The sequence below is a fragment of the Euphorbia lathyris genome, chromosome 8 (genome assembly GCF_963576675.1).
Source record: "Euphorbia lathyris chromosome 8, ddEupLath1.1, whole genome shotgun sequence".
NCBI classification, from domain to species: Eukaryota; Viridiplantae; Streptophyta; class Magnoliopsida; order Malpighiales; family Euphorbiaceae; genus Euphorbia; species Euphorbia lathyris.
The window spans coordinates 72,080,769-72,096,103 of NC_088917.1; positions in this window are offsets into that span (position 1 = coordinate 72,080,769).

The following is a 15,335-nucleotide window of genomic DNA, read 5'->3' on the forward strand; positions in this document are numbered from 1 at the left end:
ACTGTCCATTACTAGGCCTCCTCTGTTCTTCGGGTCTAACTATACCTTTTGGAAGAACGGAATGAAAAACTTCATTCAGGCAACAAACATGAGTGCATGACTTTCCATAGTCCAAGGCCCGTTTGTTCCTGTTGAAACTGTTGACGGACAAACGTCTGTCAAAGCTGAGGCTAAGTGGTCAGAGGATGACCTCAAGAAACTGCAAAATCATGCCGCTGCTATAAACATGCTTCACTGTTCATTAGATGTTGCAGAGTACAATAAAATCTCAGGTTGCGAGTCAGCATAGGAAATATGGAAGAAGCTGGAGGTCACCTATGAAGGAACCAGTAAAGTCAAGGAATCCAAGGTGAACCAACATATGAGGCTGTACGAGTTATTCGAGATGAATGATGGTGAAGGAATTTCTGACATGAACTCAAGGTTCACCAACATTATCCACGAACTCAAGAGGCTCGACAAGATCTTCACTAAGGAAGAGCATGTGAAGAAAATACTGAGGAGTCTTCCCCAAAGCTGGCAAGCAAAGAAGACAGTCGTTGAGGAAGCCCAAGATCTAACCACCTACAAGTATGATGAACTCATCGGATCCTTGCTGACCCATGAGATATCAATGAAGAATTTTGAGGTGAAAGAAAAAGTTGAGGACAAGAAGCAAAAGTCTCTTGTCATGAAAGCTGACTCCACTAATGGTGACTCATCTGATGATGAAGAAATGGCCATGTTCACTAGAAAGATGAAGAAGCTGTTCCGCAAGAATGACAAGTACAGCAGAAAGCCATTCAAGAAATATGATAACAACAAAGCTGAGTCAAGCGACATCAAATACAGGAAAGAAAGCTCAAAGCCTATCACATGCTTTGAATGTCATCAAACTGGCCATATCAAGTCAAGCTGTCCTACTTTGAAGAAGGACAAGAAAAGTGGAAGAAAAGCAATGGTGGCCACTTGGAGCGATAGTGATGAAACATCTTCATCAGAAGCTGAAGCAACTGAGTCAGCAAACATCTGTTTCATGGTAGAGGATGCTGCTGACCTCTGTCCGTCTGAGCAAGCTGACTCATTGTGTGCATCCGACAATGAGGAACAACCAACTGAGGTAACAACTCCACCCTTGCTCAGAAATGAAATGATTAACGCCCTGAGTGATCTTTACACACTTGTCAAAAAGTGTAACAAGAAAGTGCGTGCACTCAGCAAGCGATGTGATGAGATTGAGGAGATCAAACTCAGTGACCTTCATCATCTTCTCCAGGAAAATACTAGGCAAGATGCAAATCTCAAAATCATGCATAGCTATGTCACTGAGGTCAAATCAGACTCTAAGAAGCTGAGGAAGGACATCACATCTATTCAGAACCAACTAAAGGTTCCGAATAAGAAAAATGTCCATCATTTCGCTGAGTACTCAGGTACTAGTCAGCGAAAATGGACTCCCCAACAAAATGTCCAATGTGAATTTTGTGGGAAGAAAGGCCACACTACCAAGGTGTGTTGGCATGCTCAGCACAATGGTGCTGACCCGCCAATAAGGCGTCCACAAAGAAAGGTCCACTATGACTTCTGTGGTAAGACTGGCCACACCACCAATGTGTGCCGTCATAAAATGAAATATGATGTATCAATTGCTGTGCCTAACAAACGAGGACCCAAAAGGACTTGGGTACCTAAAGATAACTAGTTATATTGCAGGTCGGCCTGAGGTGTGCAGAGAAGTCAAAGTTGTGGTATATTGACAGTGCATGCTTGAGGCATATGACGGGTGATGAAACTCAGTTCATCACACTTGAACTTAAACGAGGAGGAAGCGTAAGTTTTGGAGACAACAAAAAGAGTAAGATAGTAGGGTCAGGAACCGTTGGTGGTAATCCTACTATTGAGTCAGTCTCCCTAGTCAGAGGACTTGAATATAACCTACCGAGCGTAGCTCAGCTCTGTGATAGCGGTAGGAAGGTTATATTCGATGCCACTGGATGTAAAATACTCGAGGGGAAAACGAATGAATTGATTTTAACCGCCCCTCGCGTTGACAATGTTTTTATGCTGAGTTTAGAAAAGAAATTTTCAAAAAATATATGCTTAATGTCAAAGGAAGAAAATTCCTGGCTATGGCACAGGAGACTTGGTCATGTAAGCATGGACCTCTTGGCCAAATTAGCAAGAAAGCAATTAGTTGAGGGACTGCCAGAAATTAAGTTCGAAAAGGATCAATTGTGCAACGCTTGTCAGCAAGGAAAACAAACCAAAAAATCTTTTCATAGTAAAAACATCGTCTCAACTAAGCGTCCACTTGAGTTGCTACACTTGGATCTCTTCGGACCAGTCCATCCGCTGAGCTTGGGTGGTAGGAGATTTTGCTTGGTCATTGTAGATGACTTCTCGCGGTACACTTGGATTATCCTGCTGAGTAGCAAGGATGAAACCTTTGAGACATTTTCAACATTAGTTAGAAAACTTGAAAATGATAAAGACCTAAAAATAGCTCACATCCGAAGTGATAATGGTGGAGAATTCAAAAACCAACAGTTTGTTGAGTTCTGTGAAGCCAGCGACATTGACCATAACTTCTCTGCTCCTAGAACTCCTCAACAGAATGGGGTAGTTGAAAGGAAGAACAGAACTTTGGTTGAAATAGCCAGGATAATGCTGAGTGAGAATAGGCTTCCAAAGTACTTTTGGGGTGAAGCTGTCAACACAGCCTGTTATATACTCAATAGGGCTCTAGTCAAGCCCATATTGAAGAAAACTCCCTACGAACTTTGGAAAGGACGAAAGCCCAACATTGGATACTTTCGTGCCTTTGGTTGTAAATGTTTTATCTTAAATACTAAGAACAACCTTGCTTAGTTTGATTCAAAAGCTGATGAAGCTATCTTTTTAGGTTACTCAACAAACAACAAAGCATATAGAGTTTTCAATAAACGAACTCAGGTCTTAGAAGAGTCAGTACACATTGAGTTCGATGAAACTAACCCTGTAGGGAAAGTCAGTCAAACGACTGAGGATGATCCGTACTCAGCAGAAGCTGACCAAAGTGGAGCCGCTGAGTTACCACTTCAAGGGCTGACCAAAGGTAAGAAAGACACTCAAACTGTTTTCACTGACCAATCCATACCTGCAGAGATCGTTGAAACACAACCAGCTCAAGACATCACACTACCGAAAGAAATCAGAATCCCAAGAGGACACTCTGAAAACGCCATTCTCGATGCTGCTGAGAACACCCTGATGACAAGAAATCAACTCAAGAGATACCTCAGCAATGTAGCATTCGTCTCAGTTCTGGAACCAAAGAATTTCTTAGAAGCTGAGAACGACGAGTACTGGATGGGTGCAATGCAAGAAGAGCTTGATCAGTTCAAAAGAAATGAAGTTTGGGACTTGGTGCCAAATCCAAGAAGCCAGAAGACCATAGGAACAAGATGGGTTTTCCGCAACAAGTTAGATGAGCAAGGGAATGTGGTTAGAAACAAAGCAAGACTTGTAGCTCAGGGCTACAGTCAGCAGGAAGGTATTGACTACTGTGAGACCTTCGCCCCAGTGGCAAGGCTTGAAGCAATTAGAATTTTATGTGCATATGTGAGTTTCATGAATTTTAAATTGTTTCAAATGGATGTTAAGAGTGCATTTCTTAATGGAGTTATAAATGAGGAAGTTTATGTCAATCAGCCTCCAGGGTTTGAGGATCCAAAATTCCCAAACCATATTTATAAACTCAAAAAGGCTCTGTACGGTCTCAAGCAAGAACCACGTGCTTGGTATGAGAGGCTGGCCAGTTTCCTGTTGACTAGAAATTATGTCAGAGGCAAAGCTGATACACCCTTATTCATTAAGAGAAAGGGTAAAGACACCCTTCTGGCTCAAATATATGTTGATGACATTATTTTTGGTGCTACTAACAAATCTATGTGCAAGGAGTTTAGCAAACAGATGCAGACTGAGTTTGAAATGTCAATGATGGGAGAACTTAACTTCTTCCTTGGACTCCAAATCAAACAAGGAAGGAATGGCATCTTCATAAGTCAAACGAAGTATGCTAAGGAGATATTGAAGAAATATGAACTTGACAACTGTAAGCCAATATCGACCCCAATGGGCACTGACATTGTCCTCTATGCTGATGAAAGTGGTAAGTCAGTAGATAGCAAATTATATCGAGGTATGATTGGCTCTTTACTTTACTTAACATCGAGTAGACCGGACATTCAGTTCCCAGTATGTTATTGCGCTAGATATCAATCTAACCCTAAGGAATCTCACTACATAGCTGTAAAAAGAATCCTTAGATATTTGCAAGGCTCAGTGAATGCATGCTTATGGTATCCCAATACTCATGACTTTACACTTCTCGGATACACTGACGCTGACTATGGACGAGATAAGCTAGAACGAAAAAGCACTTCAGGAGGATGTCATTTCCTTGGAAGCTGTCTTGTGTCTTGGTTCAGTAAAAAGCAGTCATCAGTAGCCCTATCAACCACTGAAGCTGAGTACATTGCTGCTGGAAGCTGTGTTGCTCAAGTCCTTTGGATCAAGCAATAGCTAGAAGATTATGGTGTTCAGACCAAAATGATTAAAGTCAAATGTGACAACAAAAGTGACATTGACCTATCAAAGAACCCAATCCAGCACAACAGGATGAAGCATGTCAGCATAAGGCATCACTTCATCAGAGACCATGTACTCAAGGGAGAGATCAAGCTGACCTATGTCCCAACGGATAAGCAGTTTGCTGATATCTTCACCAAGCCACTGGCTCGTGAGCAATTCAACATACTTAGAGAAGCTATCGGTATGTTCAATCCACTTCAATAAATTCTAAGTATAATTCATGCTGAGTGTTTTGATTACATGTTGAGTGGCTATGCATGCTGGGTGCTTTTACCATGCAAACGTATAAAACTGACCGATACACTCAGCACCTGAACTGCTAAGTAACTACGTTGCTGAGTAAAGCAACTTGCACAATTAGGGTTTGCATGCGTATTTAAGTAGCCTCTAGGATGACGTAAGTGTCATCATTAGTAAAACCACGCGCCGTTTCTCGCAATTAATGTCAGTAATAACTAACTATCGATGGTTCAAATTCTCACCATTCTCCTCGACCTATCAAATCAACGCTTACCGGCTATAAATAGTGAAATATTTCTCACTATTTACTTTCTACGATTGATTTTTGAACTCTCTCTCTCTCTCAAATCCCAAATCTCTAAGCATTTCCAAAGAAGTCTTCAAGAACACCATGTCTGATTCCCAGAATCTCTCCGATGACTAATACGAAGACAATCTATTAGATATCAATCCTGGCTCTCCAACGGGTCACGGTCAGCACGGTAAACCTATGGATGAAGTCAGCATCCTCGGTATTGACCCCAACACGGAACACTCAACTCCTTCTAAGAAGAAGAAGAAGGACAAGGGAAAGAACTCTCAGGAGAGGACTTTCAAATCCGTATTCTCTGATGTTGAAAACCTCGAAGTCATCCCTTCAAGATGGTTCTCCAAGAGCTTCGTCGAAGCTGAGAAGCCCTACAGCGACTGGATATCCAAGAATGGATGGACCAAACTCTTTTCTCTCAGCGGCCTGACCTACCCAAGGCTAGTGACTGGGTTCTACTCAAACTTACTGGTGGCACAAGACGATGTTGATTTCATGGTCACATATGTAAACAAAAAACAAATCATCATCGATCCCTCATACCTGTCCATTCTCTTAGACCTAAAGGCGGAAGGAGCTGAATTAAGGAAAACCAATGACTATAAACGAGCTAAGTACAAATCTGAGTTCTGTAAGCCAAAAGGTCACGTCGATGAAGTATCGTGCACCTCACTTAGTTAGCATCAAAGACAAGCTCACTATCTCTTGACCAACTACCTGTTCCCAAAGGTCAACTCCACATCTTCCGCATCCAACTTCGGGCAGTGATTCCTTTGGCATATGATAAACTACAAACCTCTAAACATGCCTGCATTTCTGATCGGAGCATTTCAACGAAGCACTGGAGCTCTTCTTTTGGGATCGCTCATCACCAAAATCATCAAGGATCATAAGATCAGCTTCAAAGGTGAGGAGAGTATAGTAGGGACAGAAATCACCGTTGAGATCCTAGCTGGACTAGCACACAATCTTCCTTTCAAATCCAAATCGAAGAAAGGAAAGGATACTGTGGATGAAGAGGAGGATGAGCTGCCCAGTAAAGGGAAGAAGAGAAAGGTAGACACATCAGCTGCACCAAAGACTATGCTGGCACTCCAAACTGCCAAAAGAATTAAAGTGGTACTGGCCAATCCCACTCGAGCTGAGCCTGCTAAAAAGAAAGCTGACCTGTCTAAGCCTTCCCAAAAATGACCCACTGCTGTCCAAGAAACTGAGGATGAGCATGAGCAAACTGAGCCACCCCTAAAGAGGAAGAAGGGTTCTGAAGATACACCATTGAACGCAATTCCTCTTGGTTTTGCTGTTCTGAAGGACTCCTTCTTCCTGCGAGCTCAGGAAACTAATAACATTGAAACCACCTCTAATACTCAACAAGAAAATTCTGTCTCTGCTGAGAAGACAATGAAGACAGCACCAACCACCTCAACTGCTAAAGAACCAGTTGTTGAGTTGGAAATTGGGTCTCCTGTAAATACCACGACCGTGGAAGAACAAGTTGAGGATGTCCCAAACATCATCACTGTTGATCAAACTCCGTCTCCAAAACAATCTAAGGATGGCAGCGAAAGGAGATTCAAAAAGAAATCACTCAAACCACTAGTGTTTGATATATTGGATGATTCCCCTATGCATGACCCTATTGTTAATCTGACTGACTTGGACTTCAATTTCTTCTCCAAACGCATTGCCAAGTCCTCACCAGTCAAGGAAAAACAAGCCTCTGTTTCTCACAATTAGGAACATGCCGAAGCTGACGCTCCTCAGGGTCAGAAATCTGCCGACACCACTGCTCCTGCCTCAACTGAGCATGTGATCGAAGAACCTACTGTTCAAGAAAATGAACAAGTACCTGAGAAAACTCCTGCTCAGGACAATCTCGAGCTGACTCCTCCACAAGTCAATACTCAGCTCCAGAATGATACTGAGCAGGTAGATATTGCTGCTGCGCAAACCAATCCTCTTACTAAACAGTCAGTGCCTGCTACTGGCCTCAACACTGAGTCTGCCACTCCAATTCCTCAACCTTCACATAATCAAAAGGGCACCTCCATTTCTGGTGAGCTACCCAATATCCAAACACCTTCTGCTAACCAGAACTCAGTTCCTGAGATTCCATCAGCTGATCCACTGAACTTCCTTACTACTTCCGCCTCTGGAAAAAGAATCCTCCAAGCTGCTCAAAAACTAATCGCAGACATACAACGAACTCATGCCTCTGATACTGAGTATCTTTCTGCTGAGCCAACTCAACTGAGCACCATCACGCAACTTCTGACTGAACTCAAAAGTCTTAAGGAGCTTTTGTGTGTGCTAACTGATATGGTTGCTCAGCAGCCAAAGCAGGAGTTCGCTACAAAGATGGCTAACCTTCATCTGCATATGGTGCACCACATGGATACTATTGAAGGAAAGTTAAATGCCTTATCTGCTGCAAACTCTGGTGTGGCTCAGTCTGCACAAGTAGCTCAAGCCTTCACTCAACTCAGCACTGAGCTCACTACCACTAGAGACTTGGTTTCATCTTCTTCTCAGTGCACTATCGAGCAAATCACTGAAGCTATTCGTATGCTCAGTCTATCTCGTGAAGAAATGAAAACTGACCAGGCAAAGTCATCTGAAATCTTCCAACTCTCCAAGGCCACCTATCAACACATCACACATCAATCCAATCAGCTCCATCACTATGATGCTGCCTTGCTCAAGATGTACCATCAGTCTTACGCCATGATGACTGACACCATGAGCTGGATGGGCAAGTCCCTTCAATTTATACTCAGCGTCATAAGCTCCCATATGGACATTCTGGCATCCAACATGGCTGGTGGAATCAAAGTCTTTGACGGGCTTAAGCACAGTACGGCTCAAATGCAACAGTATTCATCTCTGCTGGCTCATGCTGTTGATCAAGGGAAGTTTTATGCAGCTGTCCCTCATCCCATTGATGCTGGCAAAATGGGGGAGAAAAACAAACAACCGGCAGAAGGAACTCAAAAGAAGAATCATCCTGGTTCTTCCTCTGATGTCCCTCCCAGCACTCAACCTCAGCAACAAGATGCAACAAAGACCAGTCAGCAAACCAAATCCAAATCGAACCAAGTTTCTGTCAACATTAGACGATAAATGTTTTCACTTGTGTAAACTTAGTTTTAGTTCTTGCTGACTACATGTTTCTTGTGTTGCTGAGTTAATATGTTATCGTATCTTCTATTTAAACATTTGTGTTATCTGTTAATCGCTTTATGCTTATCTGCTGTGTTGATCTAAGATTCATGACTTGTCTCACATGTCTTCTTATACAAATTGAACAAAATATCTAAAGCTTGAAAAATAGAAATTAATCAAGTACTTGGCCATTGAGTAAAACTACTCAGCCTCAACTAACTCGCTCAGCCTACTCTAATATCTGAACTTAATATTCCGCTTAACTTAATATCGAAACTGAGTAAAGTGAGACTGATCCAAGTACTGACCTAACTCTAAAAACTGACTTTAGACTTACTTGATTAAACCTTGAAATGTTTAAAGTAAAACTGAGTCAGTAGTTCAACCCTTACGGGGGAGAATCTTAAGAAGTTAAAAATAGGTCAATCATCATGGGGGAGCTCAACACTGAGTTCCTTATTGAATATTTTTGCCAACATCAAAATGGGGGAGTTTGTTGAAACACCTTTCCACATGATTTTGATTTGACAAAATTATTTAATAAGAATTAAATCTCCATGATAAAAATATTCCAACATATTAAATTTAAATGCTTTGATTTATTTGTACTAATGTGTTTGTTCAATGTTGAGTTATTTAAATCTATAAGACATCAAGTTGTATGGCCTAAAGGCCCATAAGAGAAAGTCAAGCCCAAGTCAACGTGTCAATGCCTCACGGCCCAAGCAGATCAAAACGCAGGTCGCACTGAGTAAAATGCGAGCCCAGCATTGAGAAGGATCGAGAAACCTTCGATCAAAAGCTTCAAGACGAAGATGCTGAGTTGAGCGACAAGATAGTCAGGTCAGCAACTGGCCTGAATAAACTTGGAGACAAAGTATTTCTACTTCGGGTAAAGTTCAGAAGACGCAGAAAGCTGTCTAGAAGACTTTACCATAAATGTGGAAACATTCTGTTCTGTCTGACGAAAAGCTGCTGAGCACTGCCGAAGACAGAAGATACAAGGTTTTGATTGGCCAAAGACGCTGAGCACGTACTAAGTGAAAGCGACAGGAAGTCGTTTCCCTCCAACGGTTATTTTGAAATTCGAAATAACCAGTGCATCAAGTGTCACTATAAATAGGCCACTCAAACGCTTCATTCGATGCAGATCTTCAAACAAGTCAAAACGCTGACCAAATTGATATTCGAAGTTATGTGAGAAAAGCAAAGCAAATCTTACACCAATTCTAATTCTGTGTAAAAGTCTAGAGTGATCTAAATCATCTAAAGTGTCTTAGCAATTGTTGTTTAGGACAAACAAACACTTATCATTTCTAGAAGAATAGAAAGGAGAAGCTGAGTACTCAGTTATAGTACTCAGCGGTAGAAATAGGAGTGAGTAGAGGAATAGAGGAAGGTACTCTTGTATACTCAGCTTGCTATTGTAAAAGGTTTGTGCTCTACCTTTAAAGAGCTCAGTAGAGGATTCCAAAAAGCTCGGAAGGAATTTCGGGGACTGGACGTAGGCGGAGAGGCCGAACCAGAATACGTCTGCTGAGTAACATCTTTCTAACCCTTATCTCCTTAAATTATTGCTTGCTATAACACTGCCTAGTTAAACGCTAAAAAGAACATAAGCTGAGTTGAGTGAACTGAGAAGCTGAGTTCAGAAATAGACTCAAGTGCTATTTCCTGACTCAAGGATAGATTCAGTCTTAGTCACCTGTTGACTAAGCTTGTATCTAAAACTTACTCAGTCTCACCGTGCTAAAAGACTCCAAGAAAGTCTAAGTTCGAAATTAACAGTCAGCCATATGTGAAAATTTTAAATAGTTCCTAACCCTCCCCCCCTTTGGAACTAATATTGTTACGTTACGCGGGACCAACAGCTGTATCTATCTTCCAACAACCAATGGTTCTCGAACTGGAATCGTTTTACAATATTGCTTCTAGTCCATACCTGAAATTTCAAGACTAATGCCGAGTGATCAGAAGCAACCGTAACAACATTACATAAATCAGCATTCACAAATAGTTCCTTCCACTTTGGATTGACGATGGCTCTATCAAGACATTCTTCAATCCGTCTGGCCATTCCCCTACCAGTTTCCCATGTAAAACGGTATCCCTTCATGTATAAACTTGACAACTCACAATCCTCTAATGCCCCCTAGAAGCCTTCCAAAAGCCAATTTGGTTGTATGTTGTCGCCTCTCTTATCCGAGTGACTAATAATGTCGTTGAAATCCCCAATACAACACCACGCCATATCCTCTTGACCCTTCAGTGATCGTAATAGCTCCCAGGATTCTCGCCTCCTACTCCATTCCGGATACCCATAAAAGCCTGTTAATCTCCAAGGAGCAACTTGATTTAGAGATACTGTCACATCAATGTAATTAGCTGATGTAGAATTAACCGAAATCGAAACCCAGTTCTTCTAGAGAAGAGCTAGTGCTCCTCCATGACCCTGTCTGTTAATCACGATTGACCCATCATAACCCATTCGTTTACCAATCTCCACTACTTTATCTTCCAACCCCATTGTTTCCATAAGGAATAAAAACAATGGCTTATAGGCTCGGACCAAGTCCCGGAGGACGTTGACTGTCCGAGGGTTGGCCAAGCCCCAACAGTTCCAACTTAGAATACTCATTGCCTCTAGCAGGCCTGGTGACCAGGTCCCACTCCTCCTCCGTTTTTAAGCTGATCGGTACAGCTTGAATCAACTTCCATGTTACCAGTTGTGGTTCGCTGGCGTTTTGGATCCACGATAATTACATCCTCCAATTCCTTTATTGTATCAACAGTATTCTTCCTATTCCACGACGCAACATGTCCCATATTGCTCTTATCCCACTGCTCGATGCCCTCCTCCGGATCCCTAAGCCATCCTTTCCCCACCTGGATGCCCAACTTCCTGATAACTGCTCAAAGACTGTTGGCATAGAGTCGTGTAATTCCTCCAGTTGGATCATCAAATAGTTTGGAGCAGAATTTATCGGTATATCCGATGATGCCACAAAAGAAACAAAATTGTGGTAAGCGTTCATAACGGAATGAGACCCATAGCCACTCCCCCCCCCCCCCCCCCGCTACGTTTTTTTTGTCCTTTCCTGAGAGGTTTACATACATCCATAGATACCTTAATACACAAGAAATTCTGACGGAGCCCTGTGAAATTCTTAGGATCTACTTCTATAAACTTCCCCATGTGATCGCCTGTTACTTTGCAGGTTGCTTCTGTCTGAAATCTGATCGGCAAGTCGGCTATCTGAACCCACATGATAAGATCATTGATTTCCGCTATTGTAACTTGTTCAGTCTCCAGAAGTTGCCGCACCATGATAGGATTCTGGTTAAAGGTCCATGGGCCATCGTTAAGAACCCTAGCCATATCGAGTTCGTGGTAGAACTGAAATAAATAACGTCCTTCAGCCTCAGTTTTCGTGATTGTGACACCTTTTACAGGACGCCATATTGTTGCCAGAGTATTTTTCATTGATTCGAAGTGGGTGGGTTTTGCTATGAGGAACTGGCCGATAATAAAGAGTTGTTGTTGAATAGGGTTTTGAATGGAGGAATCGCCTAAAACTATGCCCTCGGAATCATCCTCTGTAATCCGTAGGTGAGCATATGTGACGACAAGGCCCTTTCCCTTGTTCATTGGATGGTAGAGGGAAGGTACCAATGGTTTTGGACTTGAGTGAAGGGAGTTTCGAAGCACACAGCCGCGAACGGTGTAAAGAGGAGACGCAATTAGGGTTGTCGTAGCTCAATAGAGCAGACAGAAAACACTCCACCCGGGAGAGACAAATGCAAGAGATTTACTATTTTAACCTTATTTAAATTACATAACATTAATTTGAGGGATAATAATTACTTTTCCATCCTATTAAAACCGCATGAGCTTATCCCACACCTCTCTTGGGTATAGGATTTGAGGGATAAGACTCATATCCCTCTTTTATCTCTCAAATTTATCTCTAAAATAAACATGAGATAACTCATCCCAGTTTTTTTATCTCTATCCGTGTATCTTTATCCTTCTAACAAACACCCCATCAGATGTCAAAATTGATAATTAATTAAAGTAAGGAAAGTGAAATCTCACCTGATAGAGAGAAAATATAAATTCCCTAATTATAAGTTTCCACTAGTGTGGAAATATCGTTTCACTCCTCGCCTAGGTGGTGGGCGATTTCCTTTTTGGCTTCTTTTTTTTATATTTATGAGTGAATATGTTATAGTTGAATTGATTTTAGAAAGCGAATTAGATCTATGTTTGGACTTGGTCCGAAACAGTGATAATATATGGATAAATATTTATTTCTTTGGAATTATACATTTATAGCAGCGAGTCTCTTTATAACAACTATTGAGTCCCTTCATCTATAATTTTACTGGTCGAAAGTTATATTTTGTAAATGGCAATTTCAGATTATGGTACCAAAATTGTGTTACGTTATCTACAGATTGCATATGATTTGCAAGCAAATTGATAATCGTATTAATTGTGTTGTCTTTGTAAAACGTGATAAAATGTAAGAAGCTGTTACCCTATTATATTTTATACAAAAATAACAATTTACCATTTTATCATTAATCCAATCTTGACTGGTTTGCTGATGGGGTTAGTGGGAAGTTGCTGACTAATTTAGACCATGGGGAGATCTTCTTTGCTCTCGTATGTCACCAATTATGGAGTTGGAGAAATCAAGAGATTTTTGGAGATGTTTCAGTTTCTATCTCTAATTTGGTTGATTTTTTCGCCAAGAAATTATATTATATTATTGATAGTTTTAAAGAGGATTCTCTTGCTAGATACACTCAGAGAAAAGCGATTCACCTTCTTTGCTGGAAAAGACCTAGGGAAGGTGTGGTGAAGCTTAATACTGATGGTTCTTGCCTTCCTAATGGTAAAATTGCTGCTGGTGGAGTCTTGAGAGATGATGGGGGTGCTTGGCTGTCTGGGTTTTCCCATAATCTTGGGATAGGTTCGTCCTTTTCGGCTGAGCTGTGGGGCATTTTTTCTGGCCTTATCCTTGCTAAGAGTCTGGGTGTGGAAAAGCTGATTGTTGAGTCTGACAATCAGGAGGCTATCAATATGATCTCCAATAATAAAGCTATTTGCTTAAGGAGTCAGAATTTGATTAAAAGTATCAAGAGGCTCTGCCCTTCCTTTGTTTCTGTTAGGTTCTGCCATGTCTTTAGAGAGCAGAACCGGGTGGCGGATCGTCTGGCGGCTGCTGGTCATGAAGAGGTGTGGGGCGTCACTACTTACTCTTCTCCTCCTGCGTTCCTTTCTTCGCTCCTTTTAGAGGATGTGGTGGGGGTTAGCTTTCCGAGGCTGATCCCGGGTTAAGCTTTTCTTGTGTTTGTTTATTTTTCTTTTCCTACCCAAAAAAAAAAAAATACGTATGTTAATTTCTATATGCCCTTTTATCATTAATTTAATTGTTATTATAGAATTTGTTAATTATGTATCATAGAATTTGTTTTATATTAATATAATATTGAGAAAATATATTAATAGTAAATTATATCGTTATATTAGCACCCAATTTTATATATAGTATGTCTAATTCAAATTTCTTAAGGGTGTTTTTCTTTAATAAGAAGCTTTTAATTCTGATGTTAATTTTTATTTACTTTTTTTTTATTGAAATTGAGCTTTTTTTTACTGGTTTTTTTTAGAAAAATAATGACGTTTGATATGGTTATTCTATCATTATTATTTTTTGCGGTGAATGTTATTTTATTTTAAACATCCAATCTATAGCCAACTATAGCCTCTTATTTTATTTTATTTTTAATTCATTTTAAAAAATTACCTTGTAAAGATAGTCATGAGTATTGAATATATGAACAATACCGTCTAGACTGTTTAGTCTTAATGCCTAAAATTAAAAATCCGTCCCCATTTTTTCCGCTTAAACTCTCATAGCGCTTTTTGGTCCCCTAGCTGTTTTTTAACCGTCTAGGGGCCATCTAGTCGTCGATCAAACAAAAAATATTTTTTCATAATTATTTAATTTTTTACTTTATTATAATCCACTTTTAAACATTATCACTGGTTTCTTAGTAAAATTTTATTTATTATTTTGTTTAAAAACACTATTTCATAATTTTTGGTTAATCATAATATGGATATTTTCTTTTACTCGTTTCGGTTGTTTCAATAATATTATTATTGAAATGTTTTTATTGACAAATTTATAAAGATATATGTTAAAAATAAATGTTTTTTCAATATCAAATCATTTTATATTATTATATTTAGATAGTACTATATATATATATTTTAATTGTGTTTATATGAGAAAATAAAAAAATACAAATTCAATTAAATCCTGACTATTAGTCCCTAAAAACCCTATCTACGCAACTAATGTCTAATGTTTTTTAGAACTTAAACTCAGCACTTAAATTAGCAAATTTTAATGTATTGATCCATAAAGCCTACAACTACAATAACTTCACTCAAAAATAACATTTGAGCATCAAGTTAGTTCACAATTTATCCTTACTTTCATTATGTTTCAAAAGCGAACATTCTGATCACTGAATTTTGTCCCCTTCAAACCCGAACATTTTGACCCCTAAACTGTGCATTTTCCAATAACAAGTAACTCTGCATTGTAGAACTTATAGAAATTATATTCTAAACTTCAATTCTTCAACTTTTCAATTTTGAAATCATTTAGATGTTTAGTTAAAATTATGTCTAGTTAAGAAAGGAGAAGTAATTGTTTAGAGAGAACTCCAAAAATAGTAATTTGAAAAATCGAAAATGTTAGTTCAATAAGAAATGTGGTACTAAACGACTTTAAATCTTGAAATTCTTTGTTTTAACATCGCCATTAACCATTTTGATTTGGTCAACAGTAAAAAGGGTCATCACGTTAGAAAAGTGCAAAGTTCAGTGGCCATCATTTCTGATTCTAAAGTTCATATACCATAAAGGGCAAAGGGAAGGGACCATGGGTGTAGTTTAACCACACAATTAGACATCTTTCTTAAAATTACTCCA